The 20,198-nt window shown below is 46.0% G+C and overlaps 1 protein-coding gene across 4 annotated transcripts in view; it reads right to left on the bottom strand.

The window, feature by feature from the left end:
* HIPK2 (homeodomain interacting protein kinase 2) overlaps positions 1-20,198 on the bottom strand; it is a 133,804-nt gene that overhangs the window by 53,546 nt on the left and 60,060 nt on the right. The gene's annotated exons all lie outside the window — the stretch shown is intronic.

The following is a 20,198-nucleotide window of genomic DNA, read 5'->3' on the forward strand; positions in this document are numbered from 1 at the left end:
AGAAAATTTGAGGATTGTGAGGATTGATTTTGATCAATTTTAAAGATCTAAAATTGAATGATGGGAATTTTCTTCCCCACCTGATTAAGCCAATTTACAGTTTTTTCAGGTTGATGTTTACCCATAAGCTGGGGCATATGTGTTGCGGGACATCTCTTGGTTGTTTCTGTGAGTTCCATTGTTTATTTATTTGCTACAGAAACAAAGAACAAACAACAACATGGTACAGAGCCGCATGGTACAGAGCCGCATGCTCTGGAGTGGAGCAACAGCCGCAGACCCTCCAGGATTGAGATGGGCCCTCTGAGGATCCATCTCACTCACTTTTAGAAAAATCCCTTTTTCCACTCTTCCTTGAAGCAGCAAACTAGATGAGGGAAGGATTAATTAGCTGATGTTTGTAAAGCCCTTTGAAGATGAGAAGTGTTATTTTTATTTTCAAGTCTCACCAAAGGAAAAAAAAAAACACAAAAAGAAAATTAAAAAAGAAAAGGCCAGAGAAAGGCTTCTGCTGTTTCCTACAGACGGGGGTCTCGGGACTGAGCTCCTGTACTGAGACACTCATCCAACAGTATATATTAACTGGCAAGCTGACACTACGGCCCTTCCCCCGGGGCATGCATTAACAGGGTCTCTGCCCAGCTGCCTATTTTCGTGAAACATGTAGAACTCGATACCACTGAGACCTCTCCCCCTGCATCAAATTTGCTTGAATTTGTCCACCGTTTGTCCACCGGATTCAAAAGTTAAGGGGAACACAGCAGCAGTGTGATCACACACATCTCGTTTCCTTAGAAAAGCAGACTAAAAGCAAATGAGGAAGGCCCTTGAATACAGATGCGAAGCGCCTGGCTACCCAGAACCCAGGTGGGCTATTTTTTCCTGAAGTGTAAATTACAGAAGTGATTTATCTTTTTTAAACACTTTGCACCTACTGTTGGAATTTCTCTATGTCCCTTTTATTTTTTGCAGGTTTTTTGGTTTTTTTTACTCCCCATGTCCTTGGCATCATGAGGATGCACTCAAAGCAGAGGCACGCTGTGGTGCAGGATAAGGATCCCGCGGCAGCTGGAGAGCAACAAGAAGCTTACAGGTGGGTGCCCTGCCCTAGGAAGACAAAAATAGCAAGAAGACAGACAGGATTGCAAAGTATTAGCAGAGCTGTGCTTAACACTTAAGACAAGGGTGACAACGAGCTGTTACAGGTCAGGCCCGAAGCAAGCTGGCAACCCAGAAGGGGAAGACTTTATGGTGTGTAGCCCATTACAGCTCCTTCAGCTCTGTGATCTCATCAATATCTCATGACCACCAAAAATAAACAGGATGCTGGCTTTGAGTTATCCTGTTAGATAACATCTAAATATTCATCTTAATGATGATGCCTAATGTCCAGCTCCAGATATGTTCGTTCCCCCATGACCAGGACTAGCAGCATCTGTCCTGAGCCTGCTTTCACCTGAGTTCCTTTCCCTGCTCTCAGCTCAGCAAGGCACAATGCGCAAGAGCTGTGAGGTCCTGCATAAAAACAGCCATCTGGTGAAGGGGCAGGAAGAACCAGTTAAAAACAGAGTAGCTCCACCATATGGAGAAAATAATTCAGTTGGGCAGTGTAGGAAGAAGCAAACCCTATTATAATAATTGTGTTGCCAAGTGATGTTGCAGACTTGTTTTTCCCCTCACGGCTTCTGCACTGATTAAGAACAGAGCTTCCCCCATAATGTGGCACCATCCCCACAGCAAGATCAAACTGTTCCCCCAAGTGACTTGTGGGATTACCAGGTTACCACCAAAATGTCTACAGCGTGAACTGAGCACAGAGACAGGAGCATTGCACCCCCCATCACCTTGCTTATTCTTCCATTCTGAGTTGAAACACCAAGACTTTGGGAAAAGGTGATCCTGTTCAGCTGGACGGCACCCCAAGGAAAGCTGACTCAGAATTAGCACAGGAGGCAATTACACTAGTAGCAAGCCGAGGTTTGAAAGACTTCTGGCCCACCATACCCAAGCACAGTCAATGCAAACCTGCTTGGGGCTAAGGCACTTCTCTTCCTCAACACAGGAATTCTGGCCCTCCTGTACTCCCTCATATATCTGGGACAGGGCTACCTGATAAAGCCCCGATTATAACCAGGTCCTTCTAGAACACCTCCCCTTCTTCTTCAGACATTTGTGGGCTGTCAATAAAAAGGTACCAGGTGTGCAAGCTCCAGAAGTACTCCTTACCCTGCAGAGTGAAGGCAAGCCCTCCCTGGAGATCATGCTAATCAGCTCCCCTCACAGGAGCCATTACTACTTGGGCTCCTAGGGTCCTGCAATCAGATTATCATCACTAAAAGCTAACTACCTGCAAAATACCGAGTCTCCCAAGGTCCCACCCCAGCTCTCCTGGTCACAGTGGTGCGCCCCTCTTGGGAATCCGGCAGACAAGGGATCCGTCTCTCCTGCTGCTTCCTGCCCGCTCGCCACACAGACTAACAGGTAGCCTCCCAGTCAGCAGTGTAAAATAAGGTGCTAGCACCATTACCTCAGTTAGCATGTGCTGCTGCTGAGCCCTGCACGTGAGGCGGAACAGATGCCCAGGCCAGGCTAACTCTGGGGCAAGTACGGATCTGGATGTTAAACACAGCCACCATGCTGAATGATGGCAGGCAACCCCAACTCTCTGCCTCTCAGGGACATACCCTCCTACCAAACCATTTGTTACAGGCGTGCTCTTTCAGCTAAGAGCAGCTCAGGTCCAAGTTCAAGGCTCTAGCTTCCTCTTGGTAAAGAACTTGCTCTTTCCCCCCTTTTCCTTTGTTTCCTCCCCACCTCCCCTTCCCCCTTTCTCCCTCTCATCCATTCCCACCGGGCTGCATTTATTTCCAGACAGGCATGGTTGTAACCAGAGAGATTTGCTTGCACGAGCAGCCTTGCAGCTTCCAGCCAAAGGTGGACAAACCCACTAATGTCTCCAGAGGTCTGGAAGACAGAGTGGGAAGCACAGCCTCCTGCTGCCGACATCGTTCCCAGGCAAGCAAAATCCCAGTCCGAAGCCAGTTAACATATTAGTCATTAATTCTGGATAAAAGGAAATTTATTTGCATGTCCCTGCTTAGACAAGACTGAATTCTTAACTTGCCCCTCCCCCTTCCCCTGCTCTCCTTTAATACCTTATTAATATTGTACGCCAGCACAAGCCAACATGCAAATAGAGCTCTATGCAAATACGGCTCAACGCAAAGACAGCTGCACTTAGTTCAGTGCGTTAGTGCAACTCCAGAGGAATAGCCAGGGGAAAAATAAATCATAGAGATGATAGAGAAAGCATGTCTTAACTTCCAAATTTCCAGGGAGAAAGCCCTGTGTGCGCGTCTGTCAGAGCAGAGTTTACCAAGTTTCATCAAGGAGATAAGGTAGTTAATACTCTGCTTAATTAGAGGCTGCAATGTTCTTTTTGGGACGCAGAGAAGATTGCCCTCCTAAGTGTCTAAGGCTCTGTCTCGCAAAACCTACTTCTAAAGTGGACTTAAAAGTGCAACTCTGCTCAGTAAAAGCAGTACTGTCAACTTTCCTGTTCATTGTTTCTCTGTAATTCCACATCAGATAGCTTAGTTTCTAGACAGAAACCTTTTTACGGTTTTCCCCAAAGCACAGTCCTGCAAACAACAGCCCTGAATTTGAAAGTCAATCACTTCCATTCCTTCCCAAGCACTGCTACCTGCATTGCATTAATTGCTGCTGGCAATCAACAGGTCCCCAGATATAATGCTGATGAGGGGCAGAAGTATTTCTACAGAGAGTTTTTAAGAGATACCTAACAGAATGAAAATTTTACCTTGACGCATACGCTGTCTAGCCCCTTGGAGCAGGGTATAGGTCAAGGATGTTCCCAAGAGCTGCTGATAACTACCATACTTGCCTGCAAGCAGATGAACTTCCATTCGACTCTCGCTGTGAGAAGCAAGCCAGCGGGTCAGCCATTAGGGTGTGGATGGTATCAGAAACACCCAAGCACTTCGTTTTTCCATAAAGACAGCTGTTGGACTTTCAGAAACTTTAATACACCCAGGTAAGGCAAGCGCAGTTTATTAATCCCACTTTATAGCTGGGAAGACTAAGAGATATAGCAGAAAAATAATTTTGACAAGTTCACACAAGCAAACAAGAAAATAACCTCCTTTGTCCCAACCTTGTAGGTTAGCCACAAGACCATCTTTAGATAGAAGTGCCAAGTTTATTAGTAATACATATCACTGCAATTGGTGACCTTGCATTCAGAAATATTTCTTGGCTGTAAAGGACAGCTGAGAACGCATTAAGGTCACTTGGAGCACTTTTTGAGAACAAGCAGTCCAAGGAATGTCATTTTTGTCGAAGAACTATTTGGAAATGAGGTTCCCATCTGGAAAGCTCATCTGCTAGAACTGACAAAGGAACGAGGGCATCTGTCTTGCCCAATAAATACAGAAACAATACGTTCCTGCTCTTAGCGTAGGAATCATGAGTCTCCAAGGAGCTGGAGTTCAGGAAAGAATTAAAGCCCAGGACTGAGCAGGAGCACCTTGCACCCCTCACCAGCGTCTCTTCCAGCCGACACCGCTTCAGCAGTGAGCCCGGGGGAAGGAATAAGGCTTCTTTCTGGATTCAGCAAGGGAAAAGGTGACATCCAGAAGGAATGCAGGCAACCTCTCTTTTTCCTCAAACAAAGCTACTGGGCCATATTTGTAGAAGTTATCTCCGCACGCTTCTTCCACACATGGGGTTTTAGATGTTATGCAAATACCAACTTCAAAATGAGGGAGAGAGGAAGGCTACAAAACAATATAACAACTGAAATCTTTACAAAGCGACGTCCTGTCTTTGGTGATCTTTGATTCAAGCCCAAGATGCATTACTCTGCTCTTAACTGTACTCCGTACTATTATCCAATATACTGCTCTTTATTACAGATAACGCTATAGATCCACGCCTGCTGCCTGGCAGTGCTTTTATTTGGAAATAACCATAGGCAGACATCTGGCATGTAGCAACACATCAGAAAGGGCCTCGACAATTTTTTTTTTTTTTTTTTTTAATTTCAGCGCAGCCACTCTTTTAGCGCTCTTACTTCTTTATGTAACTGGGAAAGGGCTGAGGTGAGAAGGATCCCACACAGAAAAAGAGCTGGCTTGCCATGCAGAAGAATGAAAGCACTGCTAGGAAAATGACAAGACAGCTGGCTTCCACAAAGGGTGCCAGACCTCGTGTCTAAAATTAAAGAATCTCATGTTCTGAGGAAAGCACCTAGTCTCGCCCTTAAGCAGAAAATTAAAAAGCAAGAACTGGAGCACACCATGTGATTATTAGTGCCCTATAAAAACCTTACACAGGTTGGGAGCCAGATTAAATCCTACACATGTCAGTAGTACCTGATGGGCTTTATTTTTCAGTGGTTTGTTTCAAGGCTTGCATGAATGGAGTTCAAAAAATGGTTGGTCAGCAGCCAGGAGCTGGACTCACCTTACAAAAATAGTCACTTTTGGTAGCACGGTTGCGCAGCCCTAGAGAGGCCAAAGACCAAGAGAGTCATGAGGTTGGCTTAGCCCTTTACCTAGATATGATCTCTCCAGGCCATGCAAGAGGGAAAAGAAAAAGGGGAATGGGCACTTCACCCCTGCTTCAACACCAGTCATGCTACCACGCTCCCCACGTTCCCTGTCTACTTCACCAGCACGAGCCTAACTGTTCTAGATTGGAGGGAGACACCATGATTAACAGAGATGAGTTAACAAAGCAGGTACCAATACAGACAACTCCTGCACAGCTCTAGGCCAACGTCAACAGCATGTACCATCTGCAGACCTGGAGTCCCACCTCCACGGGAGGCACAGGGAAGCACACCCCCAGCTTGTCTTGGCTGTTGTGGAGGCTGTGGTCTACCAGGTACATCTCCTCCTGGTGGCACTGCTGGTTTAACCAGTCTCTGCCCCAAACCCCAGGTCCCACCCCTGTGCTTTCCCAAGCTGGTACAAATGCTCACTGGGTCATGCGGGGGTGAACCGACTGCAACGCACCAGGGAGGTAAGATGGGGAGAGGGAGGCAGCACTGCTCAGGCAGCTGCTGTCACCAAAGGGTATGTATGTAAGCATGCCCCGAGAAGACAACTGCTGCCTTGGTGAGCCCAGGACCAAGCTATCACACACAAGTATGTAAAAATCAAGCCAGAGCAACGAGTAGACTGATGGAGATCAAAGTGGGGGAATACACTGCCAGCCCACCACTCATTTCTCCTATGCTCCCGGCAGCGCGGTCTTTCAGGTGGTGCTCGGTGGTTTGGACATTAATCACAGATGAAGGGTATTTTTTCTCACATGAAAGCAGAAACCCCACAGAAGGCAGCCCGCCGGTGCGGTTGCTGTGACTCACCGGGCGCCTGAAGGAGGGGCTGGCAGAGGCATGCACCTCATAAGTGATCACGGACTTTACACTGTCCCCCGTCCTTGCCGGTGGAGCTTCCAGGGAGACAAGCTTTGCTTTTCATATTAACGCATAGTAAATTAATCTTTCTTTTAAGAAGGAAGGGGGAAATTGCATCACCTCCCTAGTTTCCCAGGACTTGAATCCTGAATGTGTTTCCCACCAACACCACAAGCAAAGTGTCTCACGTACAGAAGGCAGAGAACAGCACAGAAAGGGAAATGGAGAATTTACCACTCCTGATCAGGTAACAAATATGGGGGAAAAACATCCCTGGCAAACAGTCAGAAGGACTTGGGAGGAAAATTTCTTATGCTTTACCAACCTCTTCCCAGCTCGATTCTATTTAAGAAAAAAAAAAAACAAACCATTGTCATTGAAGTAATTTTGAAAAATTAGTTTTGCACCAACGCTTCTTGCATCGCTTCTGCGCTGGCTGAGAAGACCACATACTACTTCAGTCTTCGTAGATTTTCTTTAAGACATATTTTCTCCCTGGCTTTGGGCCAAGCCCTGGTATTCTTTTTACTTGGGGGAAGTCCTCAGGAAAGTCTGTCACAGATCTGTCTTGAATTATGGGTCTTTGCCTGTAAAGATTCATCTCTTCCCATCGCTGACTAACACATAAAAACAATCCAGATCTGGTTGTTGGGAATTTGGTAGGATCACAGAAATTACCTAGCTGTGGCAACCTTGGCCACAACAGGCTGTGGAAATAACCTTCATATTCCACGGGTCGAACTACGAGAAGCCACCCGAGAATTAATGTATGCTGTTATCGATATTAATATGAGAATCAACACTTATTTCCCCTGCTCCTACATCCTGGAAACTAACTACGAAGACGAGGCCCCAGGTGGCTTGACATGCTCGTTTGGTGGGCAAGCAGCAGAAGGTGGGTTCAGACCCTCTCCCTTGCTCCTCATCCCGCCGTGCCCCTGCCCAGCCACCCCCCAGTTCAAAGTCGCTGGAGGCCTTGGTTCTTATCATGAAATGTTCTGCCAAATCAAATGTAAACAAATGACATGCACAGTTGACATGGCAACAAAGCAGCCCTGCACGCAAGGGCTGTGGCGGCAGCATTTAACTCTGCCGGGCTGGGCACAAATTTGCAGGAAAGACCAGAGCAGCCAGGAAAATGCAAAGGTAAAAGACAGTATCTCCTCTCCTCTCCCCAGGTGCCTGGCGAAATATACTGCTCAGCATCCAGGGGTTTGCTGACAGAAGAGCCGGACCGTCTCCTGCAAGATGTCTTCAAATTTCCAGGCAGTTTTGGATGGCATGAGAAGAGCTCTAGAGCAGCACAGCCGCTTATACATCTCAAAGCCCCTGACAGAGGAGTTCAGCATCTCAGACTAATCTTTCCTACTGAAGACTGGCAGCATATCCCTCTTCCCACGTGACCCACCCTTGTGTACGGGTCATTTACAGGAGCAGAGCCCAGGCATCCACCACACACACAAGAATGATAAAAAGCAGGAGAGAGAATGAAAGGGCTCAGGGAAGGGACGCAGCAGCACACCGGTACGATCACTTGGTATACAATACTGTGCTGTTCGCCCCCTTCGCAAATCTCCCACCAAAATACAGCCCTAGGCATACACATACTTAATAAAAGGAGTCGGAATAAAAGTCACCACTGCACTTGGGCTCACCTTGGATTGAGCAGTTTGGTTAGCTCCCTTATAGTAAGTCAGATTCAATGAAAGCTTGGAGCCAAAGGTGGGCGTTTAACTGCAAGCACTTTGGGGCAGGGACTGCAACTGTGTGATTTGACACTGCTTTTCCCTACAGACCTCATTGTCTTCTAATTTTAGATGCCCAGGACAATTTTCATGCTCTGACCTAATAAAAAATACCGTGCACTGTCAAAGAGCATCTCACTTTTATCATGGTGGCAGCACTGTTCCAGGAACGGGGGCACAAATCCCTGCAACGCCTGCTCAGGGCATAAATAGTTTAGGAGCCTCAGCACCGGGAAGCATCCTTTTTGGAGCAGACTGTTTTAGTTTCACCCCTCTGAGGAAGGCGTGTGATCTCTGAGTGCCCTTCCAGGAGAGCCTAGCAAGCAACATGAAGTCTGCAAGGCAAAGTCCCTTTAAATAAAAGCGGCTGCTGATGTTAAGATAAGCATCCAAGCAGTAAAAATAATGAAGCTGGCTCTTAAATAATGAGTGCTGATGGCCCCTTCTGCTTGCATTCCTAGCCTAATTACTTACATGGTTAGCTCAGCCCTATATGCCTTTCAAATGCTGCCATTTAAAAATGAAAGTTAAATCCACTTGGAGCGGACAGGAACTAATGGGAACTACCGTGCGTGCACACTGCTGCCAGAGGTAAGGGTCCTGCCACAAGGGCCCTTCCCCTCGGTCTCTACTTTCAGCAGGAAAACACTATTTAAAAATCAAACAAGTAGCCAGCTTACAGATGGAAGAATAGCTCTTTAAGATGGAGGAATCTGCAGCCTGTGAGCTTGGGAATTCAAATCGTTGCCTCGCATGAGACATTAAGAGGCTCAGGTTATGGTGCTGATGCCAGGGAAGGCAGGAGGAGCAGCTCCCGACAAAGGAACCACAGGCTCGGGTCGCAGCCCCACTGCTGCCCTTTGCAGGGACCTCCTTCAGCTCCGTCCACCTCCAGCGGAGCTCCCACAGGTGTCCTCGCACCATGCAGCGTGTGCCCCAACCATGCCCCAGCCATGCGGACAGGCCACTCACTGCGTACAGATAGGTATATGAAGTCCCACCATCCACAGAGTTCCTTGCACAGCCTCTGAGACCAAATTAGAGGGTTAAGAGTTGCTCAAAAAAGGAAAAAAAAAAAAAAAAGAAAAGGAAAAAACAAACCCCCAAGAATAAGATGGGACTGCACATACTGAACGTGGTCAGGAAATGGCAGGAAGGAAGAGGGACAGATAATGGTTTTGGTGAAGGGGTCAGGGCCCAGAGCATCGCACCACCCCTCGCCCCACTGCAAGAGGGGTGCCCACCAGAAGAAAGGCTGCAACCCCACGGGGTAGCACCCCGACTGGTCTCTCACATGCGCTCTTCCCGTTTAGTTTGGCACCAACATTTTGGCTCCAGAAGCTATCCTGGCAACAAATTCTTTCCTGAAAATTTATCACATGCCTTTATACAAAGCTGCCAGAATCATTTATAGCCACTTATCTAACAATATCTGCTTTCGCTTCAGTCATTAAGGAAATAAACAGAGGCTGGAAAAGAGTCAGTATGGAAAAGGGGCCTCTACTTTGGAGAAACAACAGCCTCGGACTACCGGAGACGAGCGAATGCTGCCCTGCCTCAGAAACAGGCCAGCGTGACAACAGAGATGGATTATGGAGAGGGATTGCTTCTCAAAATGACATCCAATTACTCTTCATGCCCAATCAAATTGGTTTTAAGTTATCCCTCAAGTGAAAGAAGCATTCCTGACCTGGAAGAGAAGGCAAGGGCTTTACGTGTAAATAAATAATCAGAAATAACCATAGGCTGATGGTGCAGTTGCTGGGGTCAATCAGAGAAGAAATAAGAAAAAGCAGCAGTAATGGATTGCTTTCTGTCTCACAACACGTGAGAATTTTTTTCAAGATCTGTAATTTATGACAGATTGTTTTTATGAGCCGGTAAACAATGATTTATAACATTAATAAGCAGCGATAGGTAAGTTCCCCGAATACAGTTCCCCTGTGTACTTCTCCACAACAGGGATGGAAAAGATTTTCCTTTCAAATATGAAGATCGAACCTCACGAAAGCATTAGCGACAGCCAATAACCACAAAAGCAAGTCCTGTGCTTGTCAGGGGCACCAGCCCCGGTTGTAGCCTGCCCTTGTCCCCGTCCCCGAGCACTCGCCCCGGAGTGAGGAGGAGGGAAACGATGGCTGGGCTTGCTCACGCATACAAGTCTGCAGAACTAGGGCTCCTGGGTTGCGAGGTGCTTGGGGATGTGCTATGCCTTTTGTAAATAAAGCACCAGCTATACATCTATGTCCCTGGATAAATAATGTATTCATTGCAAGCACTACATATCTCTGGCGCCAGTTTTCCTGCATTTAACAACTCCAGAATGACCCCAACCATTTCAAGAAGGGATACCGATGCGGACCTGGCAATTATTTTTCTTTTACAGCCTAGATTTGGAATAAATGGCTTTGAGGAATCCAGAATAACTCCCTTATCCCTTTTCTCACAAGTCCTCACAAATTTCATACCTCAAAAAAGCCCCTGCGACCAGCTGAGAGCTCAGACATAAAATGCGGTCGTTAATGAAGATGTGCCTCTACTTCCAGAACACAATTCGTTAGGAGAGGAGTGAAGGGGAGGGCAAAAAGGGGGAAATCAAATGCAGCTCCCATAATGTTCACAATTACTTTATGAACCAGGAGTCCAGTTCTGGGGAATATGAGCAGTAAATTGCTGAGTGGCTTTCTAATCTAATTATTTCACTTGCAATTCAAATTATTTTCCAATTAAAACCAAGCTAATACATTCTGAAATGTAAATCAGACTCTATTACCTTTTTTAATTGCAATGCCTATACTATTCCGCTTTTCCCTTTAATTGATAGAAGTCAGGGGGAGATTTCCATACGTTCTCCTGCAGTCCTGTAGGGTTATTTCATGCCGGCCTTGCCGGTCTCACCATCCTTCACCTCCGCCCTTGTTTCCACCACAGTGGAGGCCAATGCTCTCTGCTTAATGAAAGCAAAAAGCTTAGAGAAAGAGGCAGAGGAACAGCTCTTTTCTCTTTGCATGATGGCAAAGCCTTCCCGTTGCAGCAGCGCAAAGGTACGGACAAAAGATGCCTGTCAGGTGCCAGCTCTTGCCCTAGAAACAGGGTGTCTGTCCCCGGTCGGTGCGGACCAGCCAGCCCCAGTGTGGTACAGGCAGCGAGTTCCCGTGGCTTCGCTTCTCCTGCACTTGACGGCTGCCTTCTTCCGAAAAAAGAAGAGGAAATAAGTACAGAACATTTTGTCCATCGAGCCAGCCCAAGTCAGATATAAATACATAAAGAATGAGCAAGGAAGCCTCTTCCGTAAAGGGAAGCTATTTTCGATTTAGGCAGGGCCCTTTCCAGACTGACAACTTCTGAATAAACTTGCAATGTCTGTATTACTTCCCTTTTCTCTCTAATTGACAAAACTCAAGGGCAGAGGTAGCCCGCAGGATTAATTTCTCTCACATCCTACGCTCGCCTCCTTTTTCCTGAGTTTCTTGCAAGTACCGACACCAATTTTGAGCCCAGCAGCCACTCACGAGCCCCTCCTGCTCCAGGGTGGGCGTCCTAGCTCTCCCCCAGGGCCACTGGTGACCTCCGCAGGAGCTGGGCCACCGGATCCCCACGCAGCGGTGCCACCCGGGAAGCGGCCGATCGCAGCACACCCACCTTCCTGCAATACTGGCAGAGCAGCACAAGGCATTCGTTGTTACCCGCTATTTTATCCCCACGGGATGGGAGCAGATAAAATAGCAGGTAACTGCCTGTTAACTCTGCAGTCCAGGTCTGCGCCAGCCCCAGCCTTCGCTCCTGACCCCCACTGATCATAATGTGATGGATAGAGCTGAGCAAGCAAAGGTGCCATGAAGGGTGGGTGCTCTTTCCAAAAGTGAGAGGCAGTTCCCGCTGCCCGCAGGAAAAGCAAGTGAAAAACCAGTGAAACCAAGCAGAGTTTCATGCCCTGTCGGTGTGGGCAGCTGCTTCAGCCGCTATGGGCTGTGCTCTTAAGCGTTCCCCTTTTTGAGTCAGAAACGTGAATTAAAGGGAAAAAAGAAAAGAGACACAAGAATAAAGAGTGGGAGACGTTCAGCCTGGCAGACGGTAACTGTACTGACAAGAGCGGCATGAATCCTCACCTTTATTTCACTATTAATGGAATAAATTAATAGAGACTGCAGATGTGGAAAGGCCTGCCTCGAATCCAGAAGGCGCCTAATCCAAATTCAGTGTGGATTTATACTTCCCACAGTCACACTGCCTTCAACAGGGCTAATGGAGATATAAGTCAAAGGGAACTACCCTCCTCTCTGGTGCAAATATGCTCTTTTCTGTTGTTTAACTTTTCAGCATTACCTCTAAGATGCTCTGGGAATTTTCAAAATTCAGCTTCACTTCATTCATTCGGCAAACATCCATTCTCTACCTGTGCTCTTCCTACAGTTTGATATTAATGTTTGGATTGCTTTGTAGTTTACATCACTGCATCATACTAGAAACCATTCAGAGAATACAAACTATTCATTAATTGCCCTCACACATAGACAAAAAAAATCAATGGCATATGATTATTTTTTTCAGGTTAGTCCTCAAATGAAGAGTTTCATCTGAAAAAAAAATCAAAATTCTCTAAATAAAGTATTTAATTATATATAAAATAAAATATTTAAACTATATATTACGCATTTAGATTCTTAAGACAGAGAACTAGCCAGGCAGTTACAAAGTGGGATGCCTTTTGAGTCTGAACTACCAGCACCCTTTAAAAACTGTATATGGAGATACCTAAAAAAATCTGGCCATAACGTACAGTTTTCTAGAAATCATCTCAGCAGGCGGGTGTTGATCTTTTATTCCTATAGAAAGCTTCTCAGACTTCTGTTTTATTTTTTAAGGAAGGTACAAAACAGACCCAAATCTTAGGTGTAGAAATCCCCATTTTCAAAGTACTGGGGGAAAAGAAGAAGCAGCAGGAAAAAAAGAGACAAGCATCCAACTGGAGGAAATTTTCTTCAAGTGTCAAACCTAACATGTCCTTTACATACAGATTGATCTTATTCGGGGCAAACTCATCTCCAGCAGAGCACTGACAATTCTAGTAACCTGTCATACTTCAGGGACTAGCAGGATTTTTATGTGTTTATTAACTCACTGGTAATCCTTCATCATCCAGGTGATGGTAATCCAGCCTCTCCCTCTCTAGGATTTCCAGTGGCTAGCTGCAGCTCTCCACACAGCAACAACACTCCTCAAAGCCATTACGCCCCGTTATGTTTTCCTCTTCTCGGTTTTAAGCCATGTGTTGCCTGGCATGGCCAGCCCACAGATGAAATAACACTGCATTCATCCAAATCCTTCCTTCCCAACCGGTTTGCCGACCGCGGGGTAGTTTTGCACTTGCTGTCCCTCCCGGGTACCGGTGCGTTCTGCATTTTATTGCTTTGATCTCTTCAACTCCCTCTTACTACAAACACATTTCTGAGAAGAAGCAGCAAGCGCAGGGGTGAGCATGCGGGGAGGTGGTGGTTTGGTACTCGGTATTTGAAAACAAGGAGGTTTGAGGGAAAGAACAGAACGGGAATGACCCCACGCTTCCCTCCTGCTCCAGGGTTTCCTCTTGCACATGGCTGCCCACCATCAGGGCTTCCTGGTACAGGGGCCATCACCTTCCCCCCTGGTTCTTCCCAATTTCTTCCCCCACGGGATGCTGAGGATTTTAAGGATCTGAAAGGCTCTGGGTGGCTGTGCACGGAGAGAGGATGTCCACCTCGGCAGCTCTCCACTCCCCAGGGCCCGGGCTCGCACATAACACCAACCACCCCACATCCCTTTGCATGGGGGACGCCCCAGGGCCTGCTCAAAGCAAGAGGTGTAGAAAGAGCTCTGCTCCCAGAGAGGAAAGTGCAGGCTGGGCCTGTAAAAATTAGAAAAGCATGGAAAAAAAGTAACATAGCCTAGACTTCCTCGGCAGCTCCTTGTCAGAATTCGGGGAAATTTTGGAAGCAGATTTTCCAAGAGCTGTCACTGCAGTGAACCTGAACTACAAATAACTCCACAGCTGTTGCACTGGAGATTCAAGGATTTAAATCAAGAGAGAAGCAGTTCCTCCAACTTCAGGATCATGGAGAGTCACAGAGGTATTCTTCTCCCACCCAGGCTGTTCCTGCAGGTTTTCTCCCAGGAAAGGATAACCTAAAAAAAGTCACCTGCCAACCCCCAAAATCACATGAGTTTTTCTTTTTTTTTTTTAAATAATGTATTCAGTCTCTTAAATTTACCTTGTTTTCAAACTCTTTCTTGCAATAACACTGAGGTCTAGAAATGCCTCCCCCTTTTTTTAAGTTAAAAACCAGATTCTCTCAGGTAGATAGGATGTCCAAAAGAAAAAAAAAAAGGCATTATAAGACTTGATGAAAATGTAAGGAACTAACAACACTGAGTGCATCTACACCAGTGTTTCAGTTGGGCCCTTTAGAGGCAAACCTCCCAGTTGCTCCCGCTTGTTCTGTGCTCCCATTGCAGAGTGGTCTCAGAGTGCATGAGCAGGCATTCACCCACTGAACAAGACCTAGTCCAAAACAGCCAGCCCCCAAACCGCCCCAAACATGGCTGTCGGGTCCTTGGCACCAGCTGATTTACTCTCCAAACCGGCTCCCACCAGGCCACGCTGCTTGCCAGGGCACACAGAGCCACCATCTCCTGGGCTCCTGCATGGGTAGTTTGTTCCCTGCTGTCATCCATCAAGAGTCATTTTATGGTTCGCATCTCTGTGCCCATGCCTGGAACACTGCAAGTTTCATCGTGCATCCCTTTACACGGGAGGACAAAAGCACAGGCCTGATTTATCACATGACCCTTCATTAAGCACATTAAAGTGTTAAAAAAAATTAACTGGAAGCATTAATACACATCTGTAACAGGCTATCCTGGTTATGACATTTACCTTCCCTGCCACAAGCGGGTTATCCGGTCTCTTCTCTAGGGTAAAGATAAATGTCAGCAGAGATCAACAATCATGTATTATAAATATACAATGCATAATTTTTTTCTCCTGCTGTTTTGAAGCACTGAAGCTGCTTTAGATGACACACATGAAATATTTAGAAACCTTTGGAATAGGATGTTCTGAATCCTCCTAAACTTTTAATAACTTGCAAATCACGCTGTCACCCACAGGACAGCACCAGGAAGGTGCCTATGCCTAGCAGCAACAGCCAAAAACCAGCTCCACTTTCACTGCACCGAGCAGGTACCATTTCCCACAAAGCAGGCGCTGTAGCTGTTGGGTGTCACTTTGTTATACCCGGACAGTGGGGTATTAAATGCAAAAGAAAATTTGTGGAATAACTATCTGAATTCAGTAAAATTTTACTGAGAGCTCTCAGTTCAAGCGACGTTAACTTCTCACTGTCCAGAGAAGCGCACACAGCCCGCACAGGCAGGATCTGCTTTACAGTAGGCACACATGTGCTAGATAGCTGTTGTTTACTAGGTCATGTTGATTTTGCTTTCAGCTATGTTTTCTTAGGCACCCACGTCTCTTCATGTAGGAGTACCTTAGAAATTACAAAATATTACTCCCACTCAACATGCACTCGTGTATGTATACATTGGGTTTGTGTGTACATAGCTATAGAGATGCCCACCATAAACAAACATTTGCATCCATGAGCTTTCAGAAAAACAAAGGTGTTTTTCCATCCCTTCACAGGAAAGTACTGTACCCGAGGCAAAGAGAGCTACAGCCTCACTGCTTTCATCCATCCTCCTCATCCCAGCAGCATTTTGGGATCTCAACTCCTCTGTGCCTCACTTCCGAAGGACCACGCTCAGCACAGCCCCATGGACCACCTCTTTCCTGGGGCTGACTGAGGAGCAAAAGGGGGTCCTGCCCTGCAGAAAGCCATTCCCTGCAACGCATCTCGCTTGCAACTCAGCATTTCCCCACAGAGGGGCCTCCAAATGCACGGATAATTTCACTCTTCTCCTTCTCTGCCTCTGAAGCATCCCTTCTGCTAGCTGTGGAAAAGCCCAGTTTCTTGGAAAGCAGCAGATTCTTGCTTAAGATAGGAATTCCTGTTAAGGAAGCTGATCTCGATCAAGCCCTTCCCTTCTGCCCCGACCTCCACCCCAGTTTAGGAAATTCACCTTCCTGGAAATGCCTTGGCTATAAATACAGCCCTAAGAACAGCTTGTGACATTTTTCCCTTTACTACATAAACTTTCCGCTTGCCGAAATCATCCCAACGAAAGCCACCGCAGAATATAAACCGGGGAAACCGGCGCTTCGCCGGAGAAGTGGCACGGGTGGCAGCAGGCAATCTGCACACAGACCATCGGCACACGCCTCGGCATGGAGCTACCTCGCATGGGGATGTGCGAGACCGTAATATAACCTATCCTAAGGGTTCATCCCCCTTCCCCGCCACCCCTCGTGCTCAGTACCCTTCCCCCTCCACGCTCCCCCTCTCGCTGTCACCCCAGGTTTGTTTCATTTTGTAAGCAATGGCTTACAGAAGCCACTCAGCGGAAGTTATTAACGCCGCTTTGGTATGGGGAAAATCTCATTAACGTCAGCAAAAGGAGGAAGAGTTCTGAAAAGCTCCCAGCTAATTTGCTTTCTTTTAATTTTCTTGCAATTACAGTAAGCAGTGTAGCGCTCTCCCAATAAATGAGTCTTTAGTATTGTGGCAGCAGTCTTCTCCCCGAATCAATTCTCGCTCAAACTTTTAACCCTTTGCTAGATTGCCGGAGAGGAGAAATGACTGTGTGGTGCACCTTCCCAGAACAAATGGATTTCAGACATTTCCAGTAATTTATCCACATGGTGGAAAATCCCTGTTTTGGCTGTGCCTTTTTTTTTTTTTTTTTTTTAAATTTTTGCTTCGCAGTCACAGTGGTACCGAGCTGGTGCTTCCCACATCCTTTACTTGGTCTAAATTCAGTTTCTCTTACAGTAAACACAGTTCCTAAAGGCTGCAATCCAGTTCTTTTCTGAAGAGAGGTTCAGTGTAGCATATCCCACACACTGGCTGATTTTTAAAACTTGCTGTGTGATCTATTTTCCCCTACTGCTTTGGAAAGTTGAAGAGCAACAATTCTATTTCAGACTGCAGCTTATTATTTTTACTCCACTGTAAAAAAAATAAAATTAAAAATTAAAAAAAAGGAAGTATGTTGAAGAATTTTTAAGCATACAGTCTGGAGGGTAGTAAGGGGACAGGGTTTTGGTTTGCTTTGTTTTTAAAAAAAAAAAAAAGAAAGAAGCAAAAATTGTCCGCTAGGTAAAGTAAAATTGGGTTGATTTTTCAACCACCAAAACTGTTACAGTAAAGCCCAACACCAAAATTTCATAGTGGCAGATTTTCAGTTAGAATGGAAAAAAGGCTAGGGTGTTTTTGCTAAAAAATTTGGAGAAGTGGAATTGTGGAGGGAAATCATGTTCTGATTAGCCCTAAATGAGATCACTTATCCGCATCAAAACAACTCAGGGAAGTCCAAACACTGTTATTATTTGATGGCTCTTTCAGTCAATACTTTTTTTTTTTTTTTTTAAATTCTCAGCTGTGGATTCATCCAAGAACGTTAGCTTTCCATTTTAATTAAGTTTCTAATCATCAAGGCTCTAACCCAAATCTTTACAGTATCAACCCTAAAATCTAAAAAAATCCCAACCCAAAGTAACAAAGAATCTGTTGTTATTTTTTTCCCCCCGCAGTTTGACCAACCTTTTTCACCTGTTCCCGTGGAAGCACACAGGGGAAGCAGGGACAGCAGGAGCCCCTGGGAGGGAGAACAACTCCTGCTTGGACATTTGGAATTCTCTGCCCAGGTCCCACTGAACACTGCAAAGGTCCAGCCCTCCCAGCAGAGCACACTGCTGACACTGGAGTGGAGATTAGGCCTGGACCAAAGCGGCATGAGAAGTTTCCTGCCTTCACAGTTAACAGAGGCCTCTCCACAAAAAAAATGACCTACCCGTCCTGGGGACTTCACAAAGCAAGAGGAAAAAGCATGTCCCAGCACATGCTACAGTACACAGATTTTTTTGCAGAGCTCTAATCAGCACACCAGCACATATGAAAAAACCACTGTATTGATTAAAAATTACATTACACATGGAAATTAGGTGGTTAATGAACTGGTGTTTGACTGGACCCTTTGCTGAACACATTTCAGCCAAGGGAAACTTCTTGCACTGATTTGCAAGTTGCAGAAAAACCCACTGCTGCCAACATTTGAAAATAATTGAGTAGGACCTTTGTTGTTTGTGGAAAGAAAAGAAGCCAATAAAGACACATTTTTAGCTTCTTTTGAAGGATATTTGATGATCACAAGCTTCTTGCATGGATAAAACTGTGTCTGCACAATGAAAAAGGGTGTCGACCGGTACATACATATATGTACCAAGCCCTGTGCTGAGAAACAATTCCTGCATCATTTATAGCTACTCTACGTACTTCATAATGTATGCATGGATGAGCTACACCAAATGCAGGATACTGAAACTGTTTCATTTGTCCAGGCCAGTCACAATCACATAATTAAAGGATGGCCATAAAGAAATCTTCACTCAAACCAGGGACAGCAGGAGAAGGTTAATCTTGTTTGTTAGAAACGTGCCCACCTCATTTACAAGTGAAATCTAGGGACGATGGGGATTTTCAGCACTTAGAAATCAAGAAATCTGAAGTGGGTCAGGAAAAGCAAACTCAGAGGATTTCACTGGAAAGTCACGCAACAAACCCCAGGGTTGGCACCCCAGCAGAAGTCGCTTTCAGGAACCAAACGCCAGCTCAAGTTTTCCTCTTGGCTACGGAGATAGGAAGCCATTAGAAACACAAGTCTTCCTTTCCACTCATCAGTACTCCATCCTCAGAGCTGACAGCATTTTAAAATGAACTCTTGTTTAGTCATGAAAACGTAGGGCACCGACCAAGCGCATCTTCTGGTGGTGCAGTCACTGGAGGAAAGGTCCCTTCTTGCCACCCCTTCCCTCTCAGGACTTATAGCTCCTCAGCCGACAGGAGCATTAGAAAACCCATTCTGTCGCACTGCCAGAAATTTCTGCTCTCATTCAAAACACCGGGCTTGCTGTGCTCCTAACAAAGCGGTGTTCAAAACAAGCGTTGGCCTGTGCTTTTATGTGAAATGACGGAACGGCCCTGCAGGTTGATAAAAGGTTCTGGAGTCTTTCACATACAACTGAAGTCATCGGTTTGAACCCAACCTGTATCAGTGGTGTCTGAAACTGGCTGCAGCTGGAAGACTGCTTAGTGTCCTGTCTAACAGAGTTGGTAGTATTGCTCTAACTCCTGGAAGACAAATATACAAGCTGTTTGAGGTACTTTGCACAGAGAGGCCAAGACTCGGAAAGGAATGAATTTCGAACTTCCTTGTCGTATATGCTGTTTGTCCCACCAACGCAGCCTGCAGTGGCAGCTGGTTGGCTCTTCAAGCAGATACAAGGCCTTTCATGGATTGTGATACACCCTCCACAGCTAAGTTTTAATTGAAAATATCCTCCATGTCACCATTTCATACAATCCCGCAAACCATCTACCACAGCCTCGTGAACTGGGGCTTACAGATGACGCTGATGTCTCCAAGAGAACGTGCTGGAAGAGTCCATTCCTCCCACACCACGCAATAAAATCCTGCTAATGTTAAAACTGAAGATCATTCCTGAAGAAGTAATAAAAAAACCAAACCAAAAAACCCAACACCATCCATCTGTGATCTGCCCTTCCCTCCATCTCCCAAGGCCATGACCAATTCTGCCAGTCAAGCTTCCCACAACAGCTCAACGTTAGTAAACTCATTCCCCCACAAAAGATAAACACGGATACATAAATTCCCCATCCCATTTGTTTGCATACAAATGCCTAGCTTGAACAAAGCAAAACCGCATCCCTGCTGCTATAGCTCTCTCTGAAGTTCACTTCTCAGAGCAGAGGCCTCTGACCAGGCCACAGCAGGAGTGCCCTGCAAGATGGGGCAAACCCAATTGTAAAGTCTTATCAAACTACAGCACGGTTCAG

Source organism: Gymnogyps californianus, chromosome 1, assembly GCF_018139145.2.
Source record: "Gymnogyps californianus isolate 813 chromosome 1, ASM1813914v2, whole genome shotgun sequence".
In the NCBI taxonomy this organism is placed as follows: domain Eukaryota; kingdom Metazoa; phylum Chordata; class Aves; order Accipitriformes; family Cathartidae; genus Gymnogyps; species Gymnogyps californianus.